This window comes from Scyliorhinus torazame, chromosome 4 (assembly GCF_047496885.1).
Source record: "Scyliorhinus torazame isolate Kashiwa2021f chromosome 4, sScyTor2.1, whole genome shotgun sequence".
NCBI lineage: Eukaryota > Metazoa > Chordata > Chondrichthyes > Carcharhiniformes > Scyliorhinidae > Scyliorhinus > Scyliorhinus torazame.
The window spans coordinates 306,432,800-306,443,394 of NC_092710.1; the positions used below are offsets into that span (position 1 = coordinate 306,432,800).

General features: G+C 50.7%; 1 protein-coding gene across 1 annotated transcript in view; it reads left to right on the forward strand.

Moving 5' to 3' along the window:
- LOC140411050 (monocarboxylate transporter 10-like) overlaps nt 1–10,595 on the forward strand; it is a 268,489-nt gene that overhangs the window by 163,380 nt on the left and 94,514 nt on the right. The window lies entirely within an intron of this gene.

The window sequence follows — 10,595 nt, forward strand, 5'->3', positions numbered from 1 at the left end:
ATGGGCACTTAGCCTGACCGTATCACAGAAAGGTGTTGGACTCTCTCTACCATCTGGTTCCTTCGCATGTTTATCTAGTGAACAGGTACCAGAGGGCAGTAATTGGAGATGTTAACAATATTCCTGGGGATTCGGGCATCTAAGGGAGAGATGAGAAAAGGAGAAGCTGAAAAGAAGTATTGTGACCATCTGAGGACCAAAGGCAAAACCTTTGGGGGTTTAAAATTATTAATAATAATAATAATCTTTATTGTCACAAGTAGGTTTACATTGACACTGCAGTGAAGTTACTGTGAAAAGCCCCTAGTCGCCACATTCCGGCGCCGGTTCGGGTACACAGCAGGAGAATTCAGAATGTCCCAAAAAATGTTTTTAATGCATTTTATTACAAACATGTATCAAAGCAGGTTATACCCCGGGAAACATGCTTCCCTACAATCAACTATACAGTCTGTACAGATTTTCCCCCTTTTTCACCCCCCCCCTCCCCTGTGATGAACAGCCCCTCAAACACGGTCACAAACATCCCCCACCTTTCCTCAAACCCCCCTGAAGAGCCCCTTATCTTCTCTAATCGCAGGAAATCGTACAGGTCACTCAACCAAGCTGCTACTCCCGGTGGCGATGCCGACCGCCACTCCAGCAACATTCGTCGCCATGCAATCAGAGAGGCAAAGACCATGACATCGGCCTTCCTCCTCTCCATGTGCTCCGGCTTCCCTGAGATCCCAAATATCGCCACCAAAGTATCCGGGTCCACCTCCTCCTCCACCATCCTGGCTAAGACCGCGAACACTCCTGTGCAGAATCTTCCCAATTTTTCCCAACCCCAAAACATGTGCGTGTGATTCGCTGGCCCCCGCCCACACCTCTCACACTCATCTGCTACCCCCTGAAAGAACCCACTCATTCTCACCCGAGTCATATGCACCCCGTGGACCACCTTGAACTGTATCAGGCTCATCCTTGCACAAGAGGAGGTCCCGTTTACCCTTCGCAGTGCCTCACTCCATACTCCCCAATTGATCTCCTCTCCCAACTCCGCTTCCCATTTCTCTTTGATCTTCACCACCCGCTCGCCACCCTGCTCCCCCAGCCACTTATATATATCCCCAATTCTTCCCTCCCCTTCCACATCCGGAAACAGCTGTCACTCCAGCAGGGTGTATCCCGGAAATCTAGGGAACCCCTTCCAGACCTTTCGTGCAAAGTCCCTAACCTGCAGATAGATACCTGAACTCACGGCCCCTCGGCAGCTCTACCCTCTCCCTTAGCTCCTCCAGACTGGCGAACCCTTCCTCCAAATACAAATCCCTCACCTTGACCAGCCCCACTTCCCTCCACTTCCTGTAGACATCATCCATCCCCCCCCGGCTCAAACCCATGATTCTCGCACAGCGGCGTTAGCACCGACATCCCTTCCACCCTAAAATGTCTCCTCAACTGATTCCATATCTTCACCGTGGACTGCACCATGGGTTCCCTGAGTACCTTCTTGGAGCCATTGGCAATGCTGCCGTCAACATAACCCTCAAACGAGACCCCTTACAAGATTCCTCCTCCATCCTTACCCATTCTACCCCTTCTCCTTCCCACCACCGCCGCACCTTGTCCACATTCACCGCCCAATAATAATGAAGCACGTTCGGCAACGCCAACCCTCCCCTGCTGCCTCTGCCTCTGTAGCAGGGTCCTCCCCACTCTCGGCACTGACGTCGCCCATACAAAGTCAGAAATGATCGTGTCCACTTTCTGAAAAAACGCCTTTGGTATACAGATCGGGAGAGCTTCAAAGATAAATAAGTACCTCGGCAGAATATTCATTTTCACACTTGGACCCGCCCTGCCAGCGTTAAGCGCAGTGTATCCCACCTCTTAAGATTCTCCTTAGCCTCCTCCACCAGCTTTGTTAAGTTCCACTTACAGAGCCCCGTCCATTCCCTCGCTACCTGAATCCCCAAATACCTAAACCTATCCCTCGCTACCGTGAATTCCGCCTAAATCAGCCCGCCGTGCCAGCTTATCCGAATGTCCAAATTACCGAACAGCACGGGGGCGATTCTCGGAGCCCCGGGCCGGAGAATCGCCGCAACCGCGCCACGACGCCCCGACGCCGGCGCGCGATTCTCCGAGGTGCAGAGAATCGCGCCATTTGCGTTGGCGCAGCGCCGGCCGCAGGCCGCTGGAATCGGCGGGGCTGCCGATTCTCCGGCCCGGATGGGCCGAGCAGCCGTGCGGAACCGAAAGAGTCCCGCCAGCGCCATTAACCCCTGGTTGCTGCGGCGGGAACTCTGCGCGAACGGTCAGCGGGCGGCCTGTGGTGGTGGGGGGCTCCTTCACCGGGAGGGGGCCTCCGATGGGGTCTGGCCCGCGATCGGGGCCCACCGATCGGCGGGCCGGCCTCTCCCCTCCCTCCGGGCCTACTTCCTCGCGCGGCCAGTCCCTGAACACCGACACCATGTTGAGTCGGGGCCGGCGCGCTAAAGAAGTCCTCCGCGCATGCGCGGGTTGGCACGGTGCCCTTTTGGCGCCGTGAAAGGAGGCTGGAGCGGCGAGAACCGCTCCAGCGTCGGTCGTACCCGGGCCCGGTTCGTGCCGTCGTGAAACGTGACGGCGTTCACGACGGCACGAACACTTGGGCTCCATATAGTAGAATCACCCCCAACGTCTTTGGGGATTTGTGGGAGGAAACCGGCGCATCCGGAGGAAACCCACGCAGACAGGGAGAGAACATGCAGACTCCGCACAGACAGTGACCCAAGCCGGGAATCGAACCTGGGACTCTGGAGCTGTGAACCAACAGTGCTAACCACTGTGCTACCGTGCCGCCCATTGGATTGTAAGTGACTGGCTGGCAGGGGGGTTGTTGGGGAGTTTTCCTGGGCCCGGGGCAGACTGAAATGGGTTGGTCAAACCTGTTCAACCGTAACTGGTACCAGACTGATATTTTGAGCCGTAATGCAAACCCAGACACTTCCAGCGATGACCATATACTGCTTTCCTGGTGTTATTGGCCTGTCATGAGCTGTTAGTTGTGTTTTTCTCTGTGTATGACTAGGAACTCCGGATAGTGGAGCAGTGAAAAGATTGGTGCTTGCTGAATAATTTTGTGGCTGAGTGCACAGGCATCACAGTGACTTAGTGCCAGAATAAGACCCGGAGCTGAAGGGGTAAATGTTGAAAATTTTAAATAAAAACAAGCGATTAGTAGTCACAGCAGATCTGTCAGCATCTGATCAGAATTAAACATCTTTCCTTGATGATACCGGCTAATATTTCTGTTCTCCTCTAGGTTTTTGTAGAACTGAGCTCTCGGCATCCGAAATAAACTCTTTGTCCCTTAACCTACCTTGTTTGGCCCTTGACATCCGGGGAGAGCGCGAGGGTCTAGATTCGAGTGTCCCATCCTTTTTCATTGCGGGAAAATATTTGTGCCGAAGCCCTTTTCACTTCTGATTGAGTGCCTGCCACTGCAAACAAGTGGTCATTTCCAGTCAATTGACCAATCTCATTTCAGCTTAGTCAAACTGATGGGCGGCACGGTGGCGCAGTGGTTAGCACTGCTGCCTCACGGCGCCGAGGACCCGGGTTCGATCCCTGCCCCGGGTCACTGGCCATGTGGAGTTTGCACTTTCTTCCTTATCATGTTTTAAATAAAATTTAGGGTACCCAATTATTTTTTTTTCCAATTAAGGGACAATTTAGCGTGGCCAATTCACCCACCCTGCACATCTATTGGGTTCCGGGGTGAGACCCACACAGAGACGTGGAGAATGTGCAAACTCCACACGGACAGTGATCCGGGGCCGGGATCGAACCTGGGTCCTCGGTGCTGTGAGGCAGCAGTGTTAACCCATTCTCTCCCCCTCTCCCCCCCCCCTCAATCAGCGTGGGTCTCACCCCCACAATCCAAAGATGAACAGCATAGGTGGATTGCCCCACCATTGAAAAAAAGAATTGGGTCCTTAAATTGATTTAAAGAAAAACTAGCTCTTCCCTTGTTTAAAACTTTTATTCTAGGTCTATCAATATCTGTTTCTGTAATTATTCCAAACCTGACTGAATTATGATCGCTACCACTAAAATGCTCTCCCACTGAGACCACTGCCCCCTTGCCCAGACTCCTTTCCTAAAACGGAGTCCGGAACTGCCCCTTCGCTTGCTGAACTTTCAGAAATCGACAAAAGATGCCTCGGAATATGTTTTAAAGAATTCTGCATCCTCTTTACCTTTTGCTACTGAATATTTCGCAGTTAAACATATTTGCTCCTCTTTCTCTGTCTGTCAGGAATAACTTTACATCCTCCTCGTTGATTGTGCAAAGCAGCTTCTTTGGAACTTTAACCACATTTTAGATGTTTTTCCTGATCAGCACACAAAATAATGTCAGAGTTCATCTAATATTGCTCGTGACTGAGTTCCCGCGTGCATTTGGCTGCTTGTCAAAGCAAAGTCTCAGTTTCAACTTTTTAACTGAAAACCTGTTTCAGTCGTCATTTCCACTGCCCCACTTCCCATCCTTGCTGTTTATTAACGACAGGTTTCAGCACTGGCTTGCGCACAATGGATGCTGTTGCCCTTTAACACAGCTGTCTGCGTACTTGGGTGAAAATGTTCCTAGATTTCCTTCTAGTTTTCTTGGCAGGCACCAGATGATTACTGCTGTATACGCATTTGAAAGGGCAAGCTTGGGGGCTCTGCCCTCAGCCTGGAGACTGAACTTGGCAGAGACCGTATGTGGATCCCGTTCCACGCTCGGTGCCTGATACTGGTAGGGCTGCGAAATTAAATTCGAAAATGCTCAGCAGGTCAGGGACCGCATCTGTGGAGAGAGAAACAGACAGAGTTTTTTTTTTTTTAAATTTGAAGTACCCAATTCTATTTTCCAATTAAGGGGCAAGTTAGCATGGCCAATCCACCTACCCTGCACATCTTTGGGTTGTGGGGGTGAGACCCACGCAAACGCGGGGAGAATGTGCAAACTCCACACGGACAGTCACCCGGGGACGGGATCGAACCCGGGTCCTCGGTGCCATGAGGCAGCAGTGCTAACCACTGCGCCACCGAGCCTCCCATGAGAGAGAAGCAGAGTTAATTTTCCGATTGATGACCTTAGGACAAAAATAATACTTGGGTGTGTGCTGCCAAGACGAAACCTTTTAAGCATGCACTTGGAAGACCTGCTGTTTACTTGCAGTTATCATCTTTGATCTGCTGGTTCATAGATCATCATCGAATTTACAGTGCAGAAGGAGGCCATTCGGCCCATCGAGTCTGCACTGGCCCTTACAAAGAGCACCCTACTGAAGCCCACATATCTACCCTATCCCCGTAACCCAGTAACTCCCACTTAACATTTTTTGGACACTAAGGGCAATTTAACATGGCCCATTCACCTAACCCGCACATCTTTGGACAGTGGGAGGAAACCGGAGCACCCGGAGGAAACCCACGCAGACACTGGGAGAACATGCAGACACCGCACAGACAGTGACCCAAGGCGGGAATCGAACCTGGGACCCTGGAGCTGCGAAGCAACTGTGCTAACCACTGTGCTAGCGTGTTACGCTAACGGGGGTTTCACAGCTTGGGAGTTGAGGAATTTACACATCCTTTATTGTTGCAACATATCAGGGATACAAACAAAGCAGCAATCCAATTTTTGTAAAAATGGGTTAAATCAATTTGTTAAATGTAGAAGCTGATGTAAAACCGTATGTGGAGTTTTGGAAAGAAAGAAACTCGTGTCAGTTTTTATCCCCTCTCCCACAGCCCTTGTAGGGACGAGGAGGATCACATCAGGGCTATTTCTGATGCATGTATGCTTTGCGAATAAGTACACTTCTGTTTGGCACAACCATCAGAATGACTTATGGTAGCCCTCGTCTTTAATTCCCACGGGTACAGTCGATCACACTCAGTACTTTGTGAATGCCTGGAGGAACATACAGTACTTGGCCTGGGCTGACAGTTCTCTCTGTTTCAAGAGCAGCCACTGAACCGTTGGGTCGCTCCTTCTATGGCCATTGACCCTCTCCTTCCTTTTAAAAGCTCCTCTCCTCCAACCATACTTTCCTACCCACAATGTGGAGATGCCGGCGTTGGACTGGGGTGAGCACAGTAAGAAGTCTTACAACACCAGGTTAAAGTCCAACAGGTTTGTTTCGATGTCACTAGCTTTCGGAGCGCTGCTCCTTCCTCAGGTGAATGAAGAGGTATGTTCCAGAAACACATATGTAGACAAATTCAAAGATGCCAAACAATGCTAGGAATGCGAGCATTAGCAGGTGATTAAATCTTTACAGATCCAGAGATGGGGTAACCCAGGTTAAAGAGGTGTGAATTGTATCAAGCCAGGACAGTTGGTAGGATTTCGCAGGCCAGATGGTGGGGGATGAATGTAATGCGACATGAATCCCAGGTCCCGGTTGAGGCTGCACTCATGTGTGCGGAACTTGGCTATAAGTTTCTGCTCGGCGATTCTGCGTTGTCGCGGGTCCTGAAGGCCGCCTTGGAGAACGCTTACCCGGAGATCAGAGGCTGAATGCCCTTGACTGCGGAAGTGTTCCCCGACTGGAAGGGAACATTCCTGCCTGGTGATTGTTGCGCGATGTCCGTTCATTCGTTGTCGCAGCGTCTGCATGGTCTCGCCAATGTACCACGCTTCGGGACATCCTTTCCTATAGCGTATGAGGTAGACAACGTTGGCCGAGTCGCACGAGTATGTACCGCGTACCTGGTGGGTGGTGTTCTCACGTGTAATAATGGTATCCATGTCGATGATCTGGCACGTCTTGCAGAGATTACCATGGCAGGGTTGTGTGGTGTCGTGGTCACTGTTCTGAAGACTGGGTAGTTTGCTGCAAACAATGGTTTGTTTGAGGTTGCGCAGTTGTTTGAAGGCAAGTAGTGGGGGTGTGGGGATGACCTTGGCAAGATGTTCCACGTCATCAATGATGTGTTGAAGGCTGTGAAGAAGGTGACGTAGTTTCTCCGCTCCGGGGAAGTACTGGAAGACGAAGGGTATTCTGTCGGTTGTGTCCCATGTTTGTCTTCTGAGGAGGTCGGTGCGGTTTTTCGCTGTGGCGCGTTGGAACTGTCGATCGAACCCCCACATTGGAGATCTCTACTGCCTCCCGAAAATACATAAGGCCAACACACCAGGCCGCCCTATCGTTTCAGGCAATGGGGCCCTGTGTGAGAACCTCTCTGGCTACATCGAGGGCATCTTGAAACCCATCGTACAAGGTAGGCCCAGCTTCTGTCGCGACACAACGGACTTCCTACAGATACTCAGCACCCATGGACCAGTTGAACCAGGAACATTCCTCGTCACAATGGATGTCTCGGCACTCTACACCAGCATCCCCCATGACGACGGCATTGCTGCAACAGCCTCAGTACTCAACACCGACAACTGCCAATCTCCAGACGCAATTCTGCAACTCATCCGCTTCATTCTGGATCACAACGTCTTCACCTTCGACAACAAGTTGCACGGAACAGCCATGGGGACCAAATTCGCACCCCAGTACGCCAACATCTTCATGCACAAGTTTGAACAGGACCTACTCACTGCACAGGACCTTCAACCGATGTTATACACCAGATACATCGATGACATTTTTTTCCTTTGGACCCACGGCGAAGAATCACTGAAACGACTACACGATGACATTAATAAGTTCCATCCAACCATCAGACTCACCGTGGACTACTCTCCAAAATCAGTTGCATTCTTGGACACACTCGTCTCCATCAAGGACGGTCACCTCAGCACTTCGCTTTACCGCAAACACACGGATAACCTCACAATGCTCCACTTCTCCAGCTTCCACCGTGAACACATTAAAGAAGCCATCCCCTATGGACAAGCGCTCCGTATACACAGGATCTGCTCAGACGAGGAGGAGCGTAACAGATATCTACAGACGTTGAAAGATGCCCTCGTACGAACGGGATATGGCACTCGACTCATCGATCGACAGTTCCAACGCGCCACAGCAAAAAACCGGACCGACCTCCTCAGAAGACAAACATGGGACACAACCGACAGAATACCCTTTGTCGTCCAGTACTTCCCCGGAGCAGAGAAACTACGTCATCTTCTTCACAGCCTTCAACACGTCATTGATGACGATGAACATCTTGCCAAGGTCATCCCCACACCCCCACTACTTGCCTTCAAACAACCGCGCAACCTCAAACAAACCATTGTTTGCAGCAAACTACCCAGTCTTCAGAACAGTGACCACGACACCACACAACCCTGCCATGGCAATCTCTGCAAGACGTGCCAGATCATCGACATGGATACCACTATTACACGTGAGAACACCAACCACGCGGTACATACTCGTGCGACTCGGCCAACGTTGTCTACCTCATACGCTGCAGGAAAGGATGTCCCGAAGCGTGGTACATTGGCGAGACCATGCAGACGCTGCGACAATGAATGAACGGACATCGCGCAACAATCACCAGGCAGGAATGTTCCCTTCCAGTCGGGGAACACTTCAGCAGTCAAGGGCATTCAGCCTCTGATCTCCGGGTAAGCGTTCTCCAAGGCGGCCTTCAGGGCCCGCGACAACGCAGAATCGCCGAACAGAAACTTATAGCCAAGTTCCGCACGCATGAGTGCGGCCTCAACCGGGACCTGGGATTCATGTCGCATTACATTCATCCCCCACCATCTGGCCTGCAAAATCCTACCAACTGTCCTGGCTTGATACAATTCACACCTCTTTAACCTGGGGTTACCCCATCTCTGGATCTGTAAAGATTTAATCACCTGCTAATGGTCGCATTCCAAGCATTGTTTGGCATCTTTGAATTTGTCTATATATGTGTTTCTGGAACAGACCTCTTCATTCACCTGAGGAAGGGGCAGCGCTCCGAAAGCTAGTGACATCGAAACAAACCTGTTGGACTTCAACCTGGTGTTGTAAGACTTCTTACTGTTCCTACCCACAGGCACTTTCTTCCCGCTCACCCTGCCCTATTGTCCACTTGTAGTCTGGTACCTGTAAACCAGAGGCTTTTCTTGATCTGCAGAGGTATGGGGTAATGAGCACACCATCCATCCAAAATATTAGAAGGCAAAACGACAGGGTAGGGAGGGGGAAGGAGGCGCATGTCTCCCCCCCCCCGCCCATCCTCCACAGAAACATTGTCAGCGTGGAGCCAGCCTGCCCCATGCCAGCCTGTCCTGCAGCCATTACATGTTGTGGACGGGCTAAACCAGGGTTATGTGGCAGTTCCCTCCTTACTGGGGAGGAAGCCGAGCCTGTTGGGGCCTCCAGCCAACCGGATCAGTCCTAGCACACCATGAACGTGTTAGTGGCCAATGCTGTGACTGCAAGAGGAGGAGGAAGCAGGCCCAATGGATCCCTGGAACCAGATAAGTCCGGGGTCTTAAGTATGGAAGGGGGTGGGCGGGGTGCTGGAGGGAATTGGGTTTAAAGCTGTGGACCAGTTGGAAGAAAAGGGAATGTTCCATATTATGGGGGCTGCAATCCTCCAAAGATAGAACTTCCCCCTTTCTTCCCGCCCTTTGAAGAGAGGATGTAAAAACATTAGACTGCCGGTTCCCGCCAGACAGTCCATGCCAAATATTTAATGGTGTTATCGGGATCAAAAAACAAAAATAGTATCTTACCGTTATGCAACCACACCTTCTCCTGCTTCCCCTGTCTTGTGACCTACACATCTTTGTTGCAAACTCACCCAGCTCCCGCCCATCATCGACCTTGCCCTCTTGTTCAGCTGCTCTACCCCCCTCGTTCGTACACAGTACAGAATCCATCAGATTTCTCCCTCTTTTCCGCTCTAAAGAAGAGTCCTGTCGGCCTGAAGCATTAACTCGATTTTCTCTCTCCATAGATGCTGCCAGACCTGCTTAGTTTTTCCATTTCAGATCTCAGCATCCCCGGTATTTTGCTTTTATTGTCAGGTCAATAGGCTTGTTAGTGCGTCTAATTTACCCTTGATGAACTATTTAAACATGGTGGGCGGTCTGCCAATTTCAGCACAACCGCTGCGCGAGTGCAAATAAGATGCCGCCCAGAATCCGACCCGAATGCAAATGCTCGCACCACCTTAAAATCTCCCAACGGCCTGGAAGGACAGGAGAGCCAAAAACAACACCCCAACCCCCTTCTCCTCAACCCAAATGGGGCAGTCACCGAGGCACTCTCCACATCTGTTGCTAACACTTGATTTATCATTGCTTCCCCAATCACGTCAACCTACTTCCAACGCCAAGAAAACTTGCACGCTAGAAATAGTATATGCTGCTGCTGATTCAACACATTGGCTGCAGTTGCAACAAAGAAATACATGTTGGGAAATTCTCAAAAGCTTTGCATTTTGGTCTAGCTTATGAATAAATGAAACCGGCTTGTGCAGTTGTAATAAACAGTCATCGGGGCTTTAAAGTAGCGAAGTGTGATTGGCCAATATGCAATCATGCGTTCTACCCTCTTGCAATTGTGGAGCTGGATCATTCATAGTTGAGTTTGATTGCATATCCAACCATGCCAGTGCAGTATTTCATTCATTTGAATTGAAATCGCAGGGAAAGGAAACACATCTGT